At 30.9% G+C, this 12,978-nt stretch overlaps 1 protein-coding gene across 3 annotated transcripts in view; it reads left to right on the forward strand.

Annotated features, from left to right (window-relative positions):
* Window positions 1-11,790: 11,790 nt before the first annotated feature.
* Window positions 11,791-12,978, forward strand: part of LOC143067707 (GTPase-activating protein skywalker-like) — a 43,971-nt gene continuing 42,783 nt past the window's right edge. The window contains exon 1 of one of the 3 annotated variants that reach the window (XM_076241175.1): window positions 11,791-11,873. The gene's annotated coding sequence lies outside the window, so the exon portion shown is untranslated. Of the gene's footprint in view, window positions 11,884-12,978 lie in introns of all 3 variants that reach the window. The other 2 variants (XM_076241179.1, XM_076241177.1) reach the window with 2 other exon arrangements.

Below are 12,978 nucleotides of genomic sequence, written 5' to 3' on the forward strand. Positions count from 1 at the left end.
GTTTATAAACAATAATCATTATATTTCTACGTTAATTATTTCATACCATTTTAGTATTTAGGTTTTATGAGTAATTATTATTTATTTTTTGTATTGTAATATATCCATAAAACGGAAAGTACGATAAATTTAGTAAATATTTAAATTTTAAACGGTCGTGAATAAAAATACTTGTGTGTTTTCAATTCATAAAGCATGATTTTAAATCCTTACAACTCACAACAACCGTAAAAATAATTTACAATAATCACAACAAAATTTAATTACAATTATAATGTTGATTATTTCATACCGTTTTAGTATGGATTTAGAAGTCTTTGCTTATATTTTGTATAGTAATATATTCACATAGTGGAATGTTAGAATTTAAAAGTAGATTCATTCGATAAATAAACTGTCCATGCATCCGTAAATACTTGACGTTCGTGTTTATTGATATTATATACAATGTATATTCAAAAGAATTTGAAAATAAAATAATAACAGGAACGTTAGTTTTTTATAAAATTTTAATTCAATTTTTGTTTGTTTGTTTTAATAGTTTAACCGTATAGCATCTACATATTTGTACTATATGGTACGGTTTTGAAAATTGTATTCAATGTGTTGACCAACTATCCTACACCTCTTGATGCATTCACATTATAGATCACATTTCAAAAGCACACTATCGGTTTGCGTTCTCAAAAATCCCGGATAAAATGTCAATGAATCCGGAGTCAAAAATTTAATGTAGGCCGTTTGACATTCGAATTCAACTATTAGATTAAGATATGTGATGATGCAAATGCATATTCTTTTCCTTAGTATCAGTGAGATGCTTTCTATTTACTATTTCGTGCGCTAAGATACTACTTGCATGCAATACTATTAAATTCACTCGTGAAAGCTTATTTTCGTTTTTGTTATCTAAATTCAGGACACGGAAGAAAGAGCTTCACATATGACTTTCAAGCACGGTCATCATTTCTAACGATATTCTGACCTCGAGTTGTTTCTCTTTTGTTTCTTTTTTGAGTCACTGTCCTATTATAAACTTTGACCTTTTCGAAAAGCTAAGGATTGTCTACACAAGGAATAGATTCCTTAACTTTGTAATGTATTTAGCCTTTTAACTTTTTTCATTCGAGCGTCACTGGCATGGTGCTTTTTTTTTGTGTCTACTGAACTCGTGTCTGGCGTATATCATTTTATTACTGGTATCTTTTTATATCTACATACCTTTTTATATAAATTGGTTATTTTGAAAGTGTGTACAGGTATTCATAAACTTCTGAATTAAGAAATTCTTCGGCAAAACTAAGTTTCACTGCAGAATGTTTGAATTGATTTAGTATGTAAAATCAGGAAATCCTTTTAAAAAATTTGAGATGTTTTATGAGACCAAAATCAGTCTCTTCATAAGAGGTCCCAATCAATTGTATGCCACAGGTTTCACCGCATACAACATCTACCATGAGTAAAGACAGCTTCAAATACGAGTTGAGAATATAAAGGCATTCATGTAGGAAACAAAATATAAAGATATGATAGATAAAATAAATGCATCCAGAATTCCACATTATAATACAAACTGAGTAGGTTTGTGCATTTGCATAAGTCATCCGTTTGTAGAAATTAGGATTTGCCATAGGGTTATAATCGGAAAAATTATGTACATTCCCAAGTAATAAATAAAATAGTCGAGCTTTAAAATAACTATTCAAATACAAGCTGTAAATATATACTTTCAACTGGCTTCTTCTATTCACAGTCAATTATTTCAATTCAAAAGCAAACACAAATTCAGCAACAATCTTTTGGTGACCTCTTAGGTTCATGTATTGCTTTTCTTATTTTAAAGAAAGCAACTTGTTTCAGATGTGAAAGCTGGTTGGAATTGCTTATTAAGGATGTTTGCGTTTTCAGAGGTGTTTGTATGAAGGGTACCTTCACTTCGTAATGGTGCAATGCCGGTGTTCTCATTTCTTTGGCTTTTAATATAAGAGTATAGTTTTTTGGGTTGCTTGTTGAACCATTGTTGGTCTGGTTCTTTTAAAGTTCAAAGTTCAAAGTTCTTTATTTTCCAATTAAGGGCCCCTGACGGGACATAATGACAACAATACACAATACATTCCGATTCTTAACACATAAACATATTAAAATTTCAATTCACATGAAGAGAATATAATATCATAGAATATATATATCAAATAAAATGTCACATCATAAAACAATTGTTATTGTTATTATTTATAAGTTATTTTAGTTCTCTCAAAGTTTCATATCTTTGATTTTTTTTCTTCTTTTTTTCTGCCATGCCAGAGTGCCAGCAAAAATAGTTTTAAAACTTATTAATTCACCATATTAAATTGAGAATGGAAATAGTTTACTAACAGAAGTCCACCTCGTCTCTTATCCATAAAAATAAGTTGAAGGAATAAATAATACAAGTCACTAAAATGGAAAAGAGACCAAGGGCAAATGCACTTGGACATGTTAGTAAGTGGAATTTTAGATACCCTCTTAACCTCCTCGTGACTAGTGCACAAAAGTAAAAAATTATTCACTTTAATGCAGAATTCACCAAGGGATGATACTAAAAGGTTTTGGTATCCAAAATCGTATGTAATTATATTTACAAATGCATATATATACATATTCAACAATCTAGCATAGCAGTAGCAGGTGCAAGTGAAGTGACAAGGTTCAAATAATTTTCAATTCTACTACTCTTCAATTTTACTACTCTTTAATTAGTATGTTCATGTTTGGCTATAAGACAACAAATTTGACATAAAATTTCATGATCTTCATTACTCATCATCCAAATAAGTTTTTCAGGATTTTGTAACTGGGTAAAATTAGGACATTTCAAACAAATAGCATTAATAAGATCATAACGTTCACCTTTATACTTTGTACATGTTAGTAAAAAATGGTTCTCATCTTCTACCTCACCAGATGAGCAATGAATACACAATCTATTTTGCCTGATAATACCTTGATATCTTCCTAACTCTATCTGAAGTCTATGAGCTGATATTCTGAATCTGGTGAAAATTCTCCTCTGCCCAAAATCTTTTATAATATTTAAATAATTTTCAAATCCAAAGTTTTGTTTAAACTTAAAGTACGTACGTAGTTTGCCATCTGATAATGATGTTTTTTGTTTTTGCCAAAGATTAATATAATGAATTTTCATATATTTTTTACATGTCTTCTTAAAACTATTTGTTTTCATTGACTTTAAGCATGTTAAGTCAGTATGGTTATCAAAAATTTGTTTTTTCTGTATATAAACAGAGCCATACCAAGAAGGATTTTTTTTCCGTACAACTCTATGGAAGTTAAATATGCATCTTTTAGAATTGGAAATTGATTATTTAAATTTTCTAAACGATGCCAATATTTAAGCATTGAACTGACGATATTAAAATGTGTGGGTAATCTTCTTTTTTCCACAACCTAAAAAAAATTTACATAATTTAACATGCAAATCTTCACATTTAAGTCTTTTATAAATTTGATCAAAGGACAAATCAGGTTTTTTTTTCAATCTTGTTGTAAAGGGATTAAAATAACCCCAAATTTCACAACCATATAATAATATTGGCATGATAGTGTGATCGAAACCATGTAATGAGATTTTAGGTGAAGGACAGTGGGAAATAAATTCCTACCACCCTTTAACCCCTTCTGATAGAGTTCATTTTGAGCATAGGAGAAAGATCCAGATGAACAAAAAGTAATGCCAAGATATTTACATTTGGTTACACATTCAACAATTTTTCCATTGTATTTAAAATTATATTTGAGATGTCTGCCTGCCTTATTGAATATAAGCACTTTGGTTTTAGATAAATTTACAGTAAGACACCACTGTTTGCAAAACTTATCTAAAATATCTAGTTTTTGTTGAGGACCATGCGATGAGGAAGAGAGCAGAACAATATCATCTGCATACATCAAACAATGTATAGGCCGAGAGTTTAGTATAATTGGATCTGATGTTTGTTTGAGTAATGAAGGAAGGTCATTAATAAAAATTTTGAACAAGTTAGGACTTAGGTTGTCGCCTTGCTTAACTCCCAATTTACTATCAAACATTTCAGTGCGAGCAGTGTTACTTGTTTTTATACAAGATTTACTTACAGAATACATATTCTTAATAACATTATAAAATTTAGTACCAACCCCTATTTCTAAGAGTTTAAGTCTTAATCCTGTGTGAATTACAGTGTCAGAAGCCTTTCTTAAATCAACAAAGCAGGCAAACACTCTACCATCCTTATGTGAACAATATTTATCAATAATGCATTTTAATATAAACATATGGTCAGATGTTCTAGCCTTTTTTGTAAAACCAATCTGAGAGTCATCTATTAGATTATGCTTTATCAAAAAATTATCCAATCTAGAGTTTAATATGCAATTGAATAATTTACCAACACAGCTGGTGATTGTCAGGCCTCTATAGTTACTTGGTTCATCTTTATCGCCACCTTTATGCAGCGTCTTTATATATCCTTCCGCCCATGATTTAGGATATAAACCATATAATAAACTGGTATTAAACAATTTAATTAAACATTTTGTTAAGAAAATTTGGCCACTTTTCAACATGTTGTTGCTAATATGATCTAATCCAGGAGCTTTATCCCTTTTTAATCTACCAATAGCAGAATATATTTCTGAGTCCTTTATTGGAAAATCTAGACCATTGAAACATTTATTTTTTTCAGCATCTTCTAGCTTTTTATCAAGTTCTTTTAAACGATCTGTAAATTCTAAACTGAAAAAGTTCAAGTCCTGAAAATGCTTTATCCATTGAGTCGGAGTTATGTTATTCTCTATATTACATGAACTTTTATTCTGAAGATCGTTTATTAGCTTCCAATACAATTTTGGGTTATTGTCATGTAACCCTTCTAACTCTAAAAGTATAGATTTTTTAAATTCTTTCTTTTTAACTTTTCTTGCTCTTGTATATTCACGGTTTAATTTATAAAAGTGATTTCGTACATATGGATCTGTTGGAAATTTAGAATACACTTTACTATAATTAAAAAGATTAATTCTCAATTTCTTAAGATCATTATCAAACCAGTTACTTTGTGGCAGTCGTTTTTTGTTATCTTTTTTAGGTCTAGGTTTTCGAAGAGATTTATCTGCAGCATTAATGAAGATGTTAGATAATTTAATTGCAGCAGCATTTACAGAGTCTGGTGAATTTTGAATAGTACTTTTTTCAAAGTCAAAAATCATCTTTTATGTCAATGTCGAAGATCATATTTTCAATATATGCCCAGTATGCTTTTCTCATCTCTTTTTGGAGTTTAGTCTTTATCTCTTTGTATTTGCTGTTGTAGTATGAGTCATGTTTTTTCTTTTTGTAAAGTTTGTTTTTCTTTTTCTGATGAGCCTTTTTAGGTCTTTGTTTACCCATGGTAGTTTTGATTGTTTACCAATTCCTTTGGTTGGTATGTTTTTGTTGATGGTTTCTGTCGTTTTGGTTTTGAGGGTGTTCCACAGATCATTGACAGTCATATTTTTCTTGTTCACTTTTAAGTAATCATGAATTATTTCAAGATCTTTTTTTATGTTCTCCCAGTTTGCTTTTTTGTAAATAAGTACTTTATTTGGGTGTAAAGCAAAATTAATCTCACAGAAGACAATGTCATGGTCACTTCCTCCTATAGGTGGGAGGGTCTCAATTCTGTTGACAAAGGATGGGTTTGTCATGCACGTTAAGTCTAATGTTCTATCATTTCTGTTTGTTTTTTTTTTTTGTTTACTACTTGTGCTAAATTATTATTGTCCAAAATATTAAACAGTTGTTGGTGTAATGCTGAGTCTGGTTTATTAGGTTCTATCAAGTTTTTCTCCCAGTTTAAATTTACATTGGGTGGAGGTGTTATTCATACAATATATTATTAATTCAAGCTATTACAATAAGCTTTAATACTATAAAAGCTCTTAACAACATTATGTTTGCTTTAAATGAATGTTCAAATCATACATATAGCTTATTCCAGCTACACATACAGTACTAATGTCCGTATCATTACTTCTTTAAAAATGAAACTAAACTTATCTTGTTCATACATATTGACAAAAGATGGAACTATATCACTTAAATTACTAAAGAGTACATTTCTATTAAGTTCTAAAGCTTTACATTGAATAACGAAATGGAACTCATCTTCAATTCCATCCTTGCAAATTGGACAAATTCTCTGTTCTAAAGGTGCTCTAGTATATCTACCAACTTCTATTAGTAATTTGCTATTACTAATTCAAATTTTTACCATTTTAGAAATAACACTTTTGTGAAGGTCCAGTAGAAGATATTTTTCTAATTCAAAATTATTTTTAACTTTGCGATATATGTTCTTAGTTTATTACCATGACTATCTTTATTACAGTTACAAAAAAGAGCTTGTTTCCAGTATTTTATGAATTCCTCTTCTAATTTCTTTTGAAATGAAAAAAGTAATTTTTTCTTTGACATAGTATTTTGATTTTCTCAAACATGCTGAAAACAAAGTTTACCTAATAACACTTTTAATTTACTACAAAAACCATAAGGAAAGTTTAAGTTTTCATTGTATGCTTTCTTTACCATACTCTCACTGTCCATATTAATGATATGAAGCCAGAATTTATTTTTTTTTAAGGGCTGACAATGAAAGTGGCAATAAACCCAATTCATAAAGTACAGCATTATTGACAGCACCTTCATTTACCGGTCCTACTAAAAAGCGCCCGGGAGCGCCCGGGAAAAGAAAAGGCGCCCGGGGAAAAGAAAAAGCGCCCGGAGAAGGAAAATTAGCGCCCGGAGAAGAAAATTAGCGCCCGGGAGAAGAAAATAATAATATTTTATAACAATATTTTTTTCCTTAAAATATAACTAATCATTGCTTGTTTTGTCCTTAATATAAATGAGGGGGGGGGACAGGAGGTACCCTTCTCCCTTCTCCCACCCCTCTTCTCCTTTCTCCTACCCCCGTTCTCCTTTCTCCCATTAGAATAAAACATCTCCTTTTGAGATAAATTAAAAAAAATTCTCCTTTCTCCAACTTTTTCTCCTTTCTCCCAGCCTTCCTCTCCTTTCTCCTACCCCCTTTCTCCCTGTCTCCCTTACCCCTGTCCTCCCCCTCATAAATGGGGAAATGTACGATGCTACATCTAAAGTGTTGTTGTACTTTTACATTTTAGATTTCAAAATTGTATATAAGTATGTAAATAAATATAAATAATAGTATATAGAAGAATCTTGAAAGACATTGTCCTCGATCAAAATGTATATTTTGTTACTAAAAATAATCGGTGCCTGAGGTCTAATATTTTCGCAACTGCATGGTGAACACTTTTTTATACAGATGCTGAGATAGATTTATTATATCTTTTTATAAAACTAAAACTGTTTCAATGGCTATGGTTATCAGAGTTTTAATGCTAAGACTTAAATTTAAACATAACATCTGCTTTTTATCACCTTGTTTTAACTACGGTATATGTATAGTACTGCTTTTTTTGCTGATTTATTATGTGTACCTCTTTTAATTTTGATTAAGTTAATATTTATCTGTGAAATTTGAGTTTTCTTATACATTTTCATTTTGATATCGTTTTTCAAAAACATGTCTTTTGATGTCTTACATGTTATAAATCTTCCGCATAAACTGTGATCCATTATTATTAGTCTTTCGAAATAGAATTCATATATTATTGTTAAAATTGAAATATTCATACTTGTTTTTATGTTTTATTACAAATGTCTATTATCTGAATTTGCAAATTACTTGTCTAAAATAAAAAAAAATCAATGTCCGTAACTTAACAAAGTTGTCTCATGCCAATAAAATATCTATATATTTTTCCCGGGCGCTTTTTCTGTTCCCCGGGCGCTTTTTATTTTCTCCGGGCGCTTTTTCTTCACCAGGGCGCTCCCGGGCGCATTTTAGTAGGACCCTCATTTACACCCAATAAAAATTTAGCAAATTTTATTTGAATTTTATTTGCATAGTTTGACTCGATGGTAGTATTTTGTTTCACTAAACTTATAGTAGCCCAAACTTCACTGCTATATAACAGAATAGGTTTAACGCATGAATCAAAACGCTTTAAATATGGTAGTAAATTCATCTATTCAAAAAATAATAATTTTCTAATACAAAATATAGCTTTGCTAGCCTTTTTACATAACCACGGCCGACACTCGGCTAACCGAGAGATTGGTCGGTTAATCTATATTGAGTATGCGGCTATATGGCGATTGGTCTGTTAATCGGGTTGGTTATACGTCTGTTAAGAGTAAAACGCTTAATTTAATGTTAAACTCTATTAAATATACAGATTTTTGGCATGTTATAAGAACCAAATAAAAAAAAAGAAAAGTGTCTGACAAAACGATATCTATCATAGAACATTTTGCACTTGTAAAAACATTTCTTAGTCTGCGCAGTTTTCAGTAAAACTAAAAGGCGTCGCGCAAGTATGTAGTATTTATGCTTATACGCATAGCAATTTTTTTAATAAAAGGCGAAACAAACAAATTTAGATATCATTTAAAGGACAAAAAATAGTACTGTGGTTCTAAAAAATAAATTGACATTAGTAAATATTTCATAATTGTAGAATAACGTGAATAATACTACGTTTTAGTGAAAATTATGGGAATAAAGTCTGTTAATGGGTTGGACAATTGAAATTGTGTCAGTTAAGAGTTATTTAGCCACGACAATAATTTTGCTACCGGTTTATATTTTCCCCTTGAAAAATTTAAGAATGAGATGTTCCAGAGTAAACAAAAATGACAATACGGTGACACAGTATCCTAGAAAGAGCATTTTTATTTTGACTTTCTTTGCATTTTATTGAAGGGTGTGTCACTTAAATATAGCGTGATATGGATTGGCCTCTGGAATATGCATGAATTTTTTATTGACGTTTTCAATCAGCCTTAATTTTTGTGTCTGTTCGAAGTAGCACGTTCTCAATTCCGACTGAAAGTGTCTTTCTAATACAACACAGGGTACACATAACGTGTTCTCGTTCACATATGAACATGATATTTGTCACTGGACGTTAAACCCTAATTCGTCAGCATCATCCAATTGGTTCTTTTCTTCTATTACTTAATCATATGTTGTTTATAAATCACTCTAAAGAAGTAAACGGAAAGGAGCGAATGCAGCTACATTTGGTTATTTTAAGTTTCAATTCATTTTATGCCGTTTAGTTTCTTTCTACATAAGTGCAGAGGAGAACTACAGTTGCAGAGGAGAACTACAGTTGTCTATGGTGGCCGGTGAAGTCCAGTTCGCGTTTTCGCGATTTCGCCTTTCGTATTCTATAGGGCGAATACGCGAAATCGCGAAAAGGCGAAATCGCGAAAAGGCGAAATCGCGAAGTCGAAAACGAGAAATCGCGAAGTAGAAAACGCGAAAACGCGAAGTCGAAAACGAGAAATCAGTTTCGCGTTTTCGACTTCGAAATTTCGCGTTTTCGCCATATATAATATGTAAGGCGAAAACGCTAAAGCGCTAAAACGCAAAATGGCATTAACTTGCCACCATAGTTGTCCGCATGTAAACTTCTAGAATTTGTCACCAATATAAGTACATCGCAATCCGTTACTGTTTCAAGAGCCATCGGTGTTTCATGTGTGTATTCTTAAACAAGTATTATTTTTCTCTCGTTTTTAGCAATGCATCACTCTCTACTGTCCTTATATATTATTCTATATTCTGCGTTTCCATCCAGATTCTTGTGTATACCATGAGGGTCCGGATTGCGGGTATTGTTTATTTCTGTATTCTTTAAATTGTTATGTCATTTTTTTCTACATTTTATTTATCTTACTCATTATTCTTTCTTTATTTTTCATATTTTGTCATCCCAATATATTTTACTTACTGATGTTCAGTTACATTACGACGTTTATCTCTGATTTATATACTGGTTACCAATATAGATGACAAATTTGTGTCATTCATGACAATTCAACAGAATCAACATGATATATGCGATCATTCTTGGATGAAATTAATATTACTTTAATATTACACTTTTTGAAACCATTTTATCAATTTTCAATTTCATGTGTTGTTTCCGTATAATTTATGTTATGTTTCATTGCTCATGTGTTGTTTTCGTTTATTTTAGCCGCTCGTCTTGAGCCTACTCATTTGATCCGATAACACCCCATATAGCAATAAAATTATACTTTTATTGCCATTCATAACTCTTAACAGACCAATTAACAGACCGGGTTTTATACATCCGACCCATTAACAGACCAGGTTTTAAATAAAGATTGATTTATGTCACCAAAATACAGATTTTCGTGTAGATTTTTCACACGATGATATCAATATGGTTAACAAACATAATGCCTTTCTTTTTTCGATGTTCAAAATATTGAATGCAAGTAAATTTAACCAATGTGTCATTTTGTGTACATTTTATGTGTGTAAAATGTGTATAAATTTATTGATGAGTAACCCGCCTTAATTTTCATTTTATAGATCGTACATCGAAGCTAGAAAAATAATAATTACACCACTGAATTCAGTACATTGAATTGTTTTGTTAGACATGAATACTTTTTATGATGAAAATATATTTAGAAAGTTATACAATGAAACATGCTGAACTTTCAATGATTTTCTCGATAACACCTGATTAACAGACTTTAGTCAACCCGATTAACAGACCAACCGCCGATATAGCCGCATACTCAATATAGATTAACCGACCAATCTCTCGGTTAGCCGAGTGTCGGCCGTGATAACTGATCAATTGCTGTAGTAAAAGATCCAGATGGTTTAAAAATTATACCTAGAAACTTGTATTCATCAGTTAACTAGTATTTTCCATTATAGTAGAATTTGTGCTTTTTAATAATTTTGCCTGCTTTATTGAATATTATAATCTTGGTTTTATTAAGATTATTAACAGATAGATTCCATTTTTCACAAAATATATTTAATTTATCTAAGAAATAACGCATTTTGTAGGCCAGATGCAGATTCTGATATTACTACTAAAACGTCTGCATAAAGAAGACAAGACACTTGTTTATCATCTAGGCATTCCGGATCACATTTGTGGTAAAACATTTCAACCAGTTCATTTATATACAATGAAAATAATGTAGGGCTTAATATACAGCCCTGTTTTAATCCTACACATGAGGGAAACGTTTGTGCTAGTCCCTCTTTTAATTTTACAGAGAAAGATACATCTTTGTACATATCTTTTAAAATATTGAAAAAAAAAACTTTTATAAATCTTTTGTTTTCATTTTACATTATCAAAATGAATAAATTTACTCAATTTCTCAAAATTAGATACTTGATAAATAGATCATCTAGAAAAACTGTTCTTGATGTTGCATATAGAAGACAATCAATATAAACTGAAGCTCGTCCTCAATCACATCCAAAGTGCAATAATTACAAATTCGTTCACACCTTGCAGTAAATTCCAATTTACCTGAAGAGTTGAACCTGCGTTCATAACAGCCAATTTCAGTTCTTAATTTATGATTACTGTGAGAATTTTCCAATCAGTATGTGAAAGGAGAATAATTTGAATCTGAAATAATCATGAGAATGATAGAGTTATCTTTCTTTGTCCAAATATGGATGTCACTTATATTGTGATTCAGCTCATCCCTTGATTTGTAAATACAACAATAATTCTGTTTCTATATCTGCATAAGATTATTTTCTTTTCCTTATACATAGTAGCTGTATAACTGTAAATATAAAATGTGTCCATCATTCAAAGTCCTTCAAAAATAAGTGTTCGAAATCTTTTCCTTATTCAAATTTGATATTTCCGGTTTGGGAAACTGAAAACATAAACAGTGAACTTTGCAGGTTAGTAAATGTAGGTTGGAGATAGAAAGAGAACATACAAATATTTTTTTTTAAAACAACGACAAAGAAAGTAAACGTTGAAGGGCATTTAACCGAATGCAAACGCAACAATATAAATTATGAGACCGGTGCTACCTTCATGTCCTTCATGTTTATAAATGATAAATTATGATCCCCCGATGTATTTATCATTTCTTGGTAACAAGTGGATGATTGTTTACATGTTTTATAAACTTGAATTGAATTGACAGCTGTAGGGTTAAATGACTAGTCATGTTATCACATCTCCCTCTAATACAATGTCTAAGGATTTTCTTATCCCAGGTACCTTTGATAACTATTTACACCACTGGGTCGATGCCACTGCTAGTGGACGTTTCGTCTCCGAGGGTATCACCAGCCCAGTTGTCAGCACTTCGGTGTTGACATGAATATCAATGATATGGTCATTTTTCTAAATTTCCTGTTGACCAAACTTTGATTTATTTCGAAAAACTAAGGATTATCTTATCCCAGTAATACTAATAGATTACATTAGCTACATGTATTTGGCACAACTTTTTGGAATTTTGGTCCTCATTGCTCTTCAACTTTGTACTTGTTTGGCTTCACAACAATTTTGACCTGAGCATTGTAGACAAAATGCACGTCTGGCGTATTCTGTTATTTTCCCTAGGGAAATCCATAATATAATTTTATTTTGAATTATTATAAGTTTTGGATCAAGTGTCGTTAATTTGAAAATATCAATAGTGTGGCAACAATGCAAAAATGTAAGCTGTATGACATTGGTACATTTAGCATGTTTAGTTGAAGTTTTTCAAATTTTGGTCAGGTGACGCAGAATGCACCTTATTGTTTTTTGGACATCTGTCCTGGTTGACCCAAGAATCTGCCCTGCTTGAACTATTGATATCATACAACAATCACTTTTCCATTGTTGTGTCAGATATTTTGTATTACAATGTATGATATTAAAATTTTACGGTGATGTCCAGCAATGACAGCCAAATAGTGATAAGGTGTTTTAAAAAAAAAGATATATAAATCATACAATATGTAATAAAATTGTGTTTTTTACAGGTGGTTTTACAGGCTACATGTA

The sequence above is a fragment of the Mytilus galloprovincialis genome, chromosome 3 (genome assembly GCF_965363235.1).
Source record: "Mytilus galloprovincialis chromosome 3, xbMytGall1.hap1.1, whole genome shotgun sequence".
Classification (NCBI taxonomy): domain Eukaryota; kingdom Metazoa; phylum Mollusca; class Bivalvia; order Mytilida; family Mytilidae; genus Mytilus; species Mytilus galloprovincialis.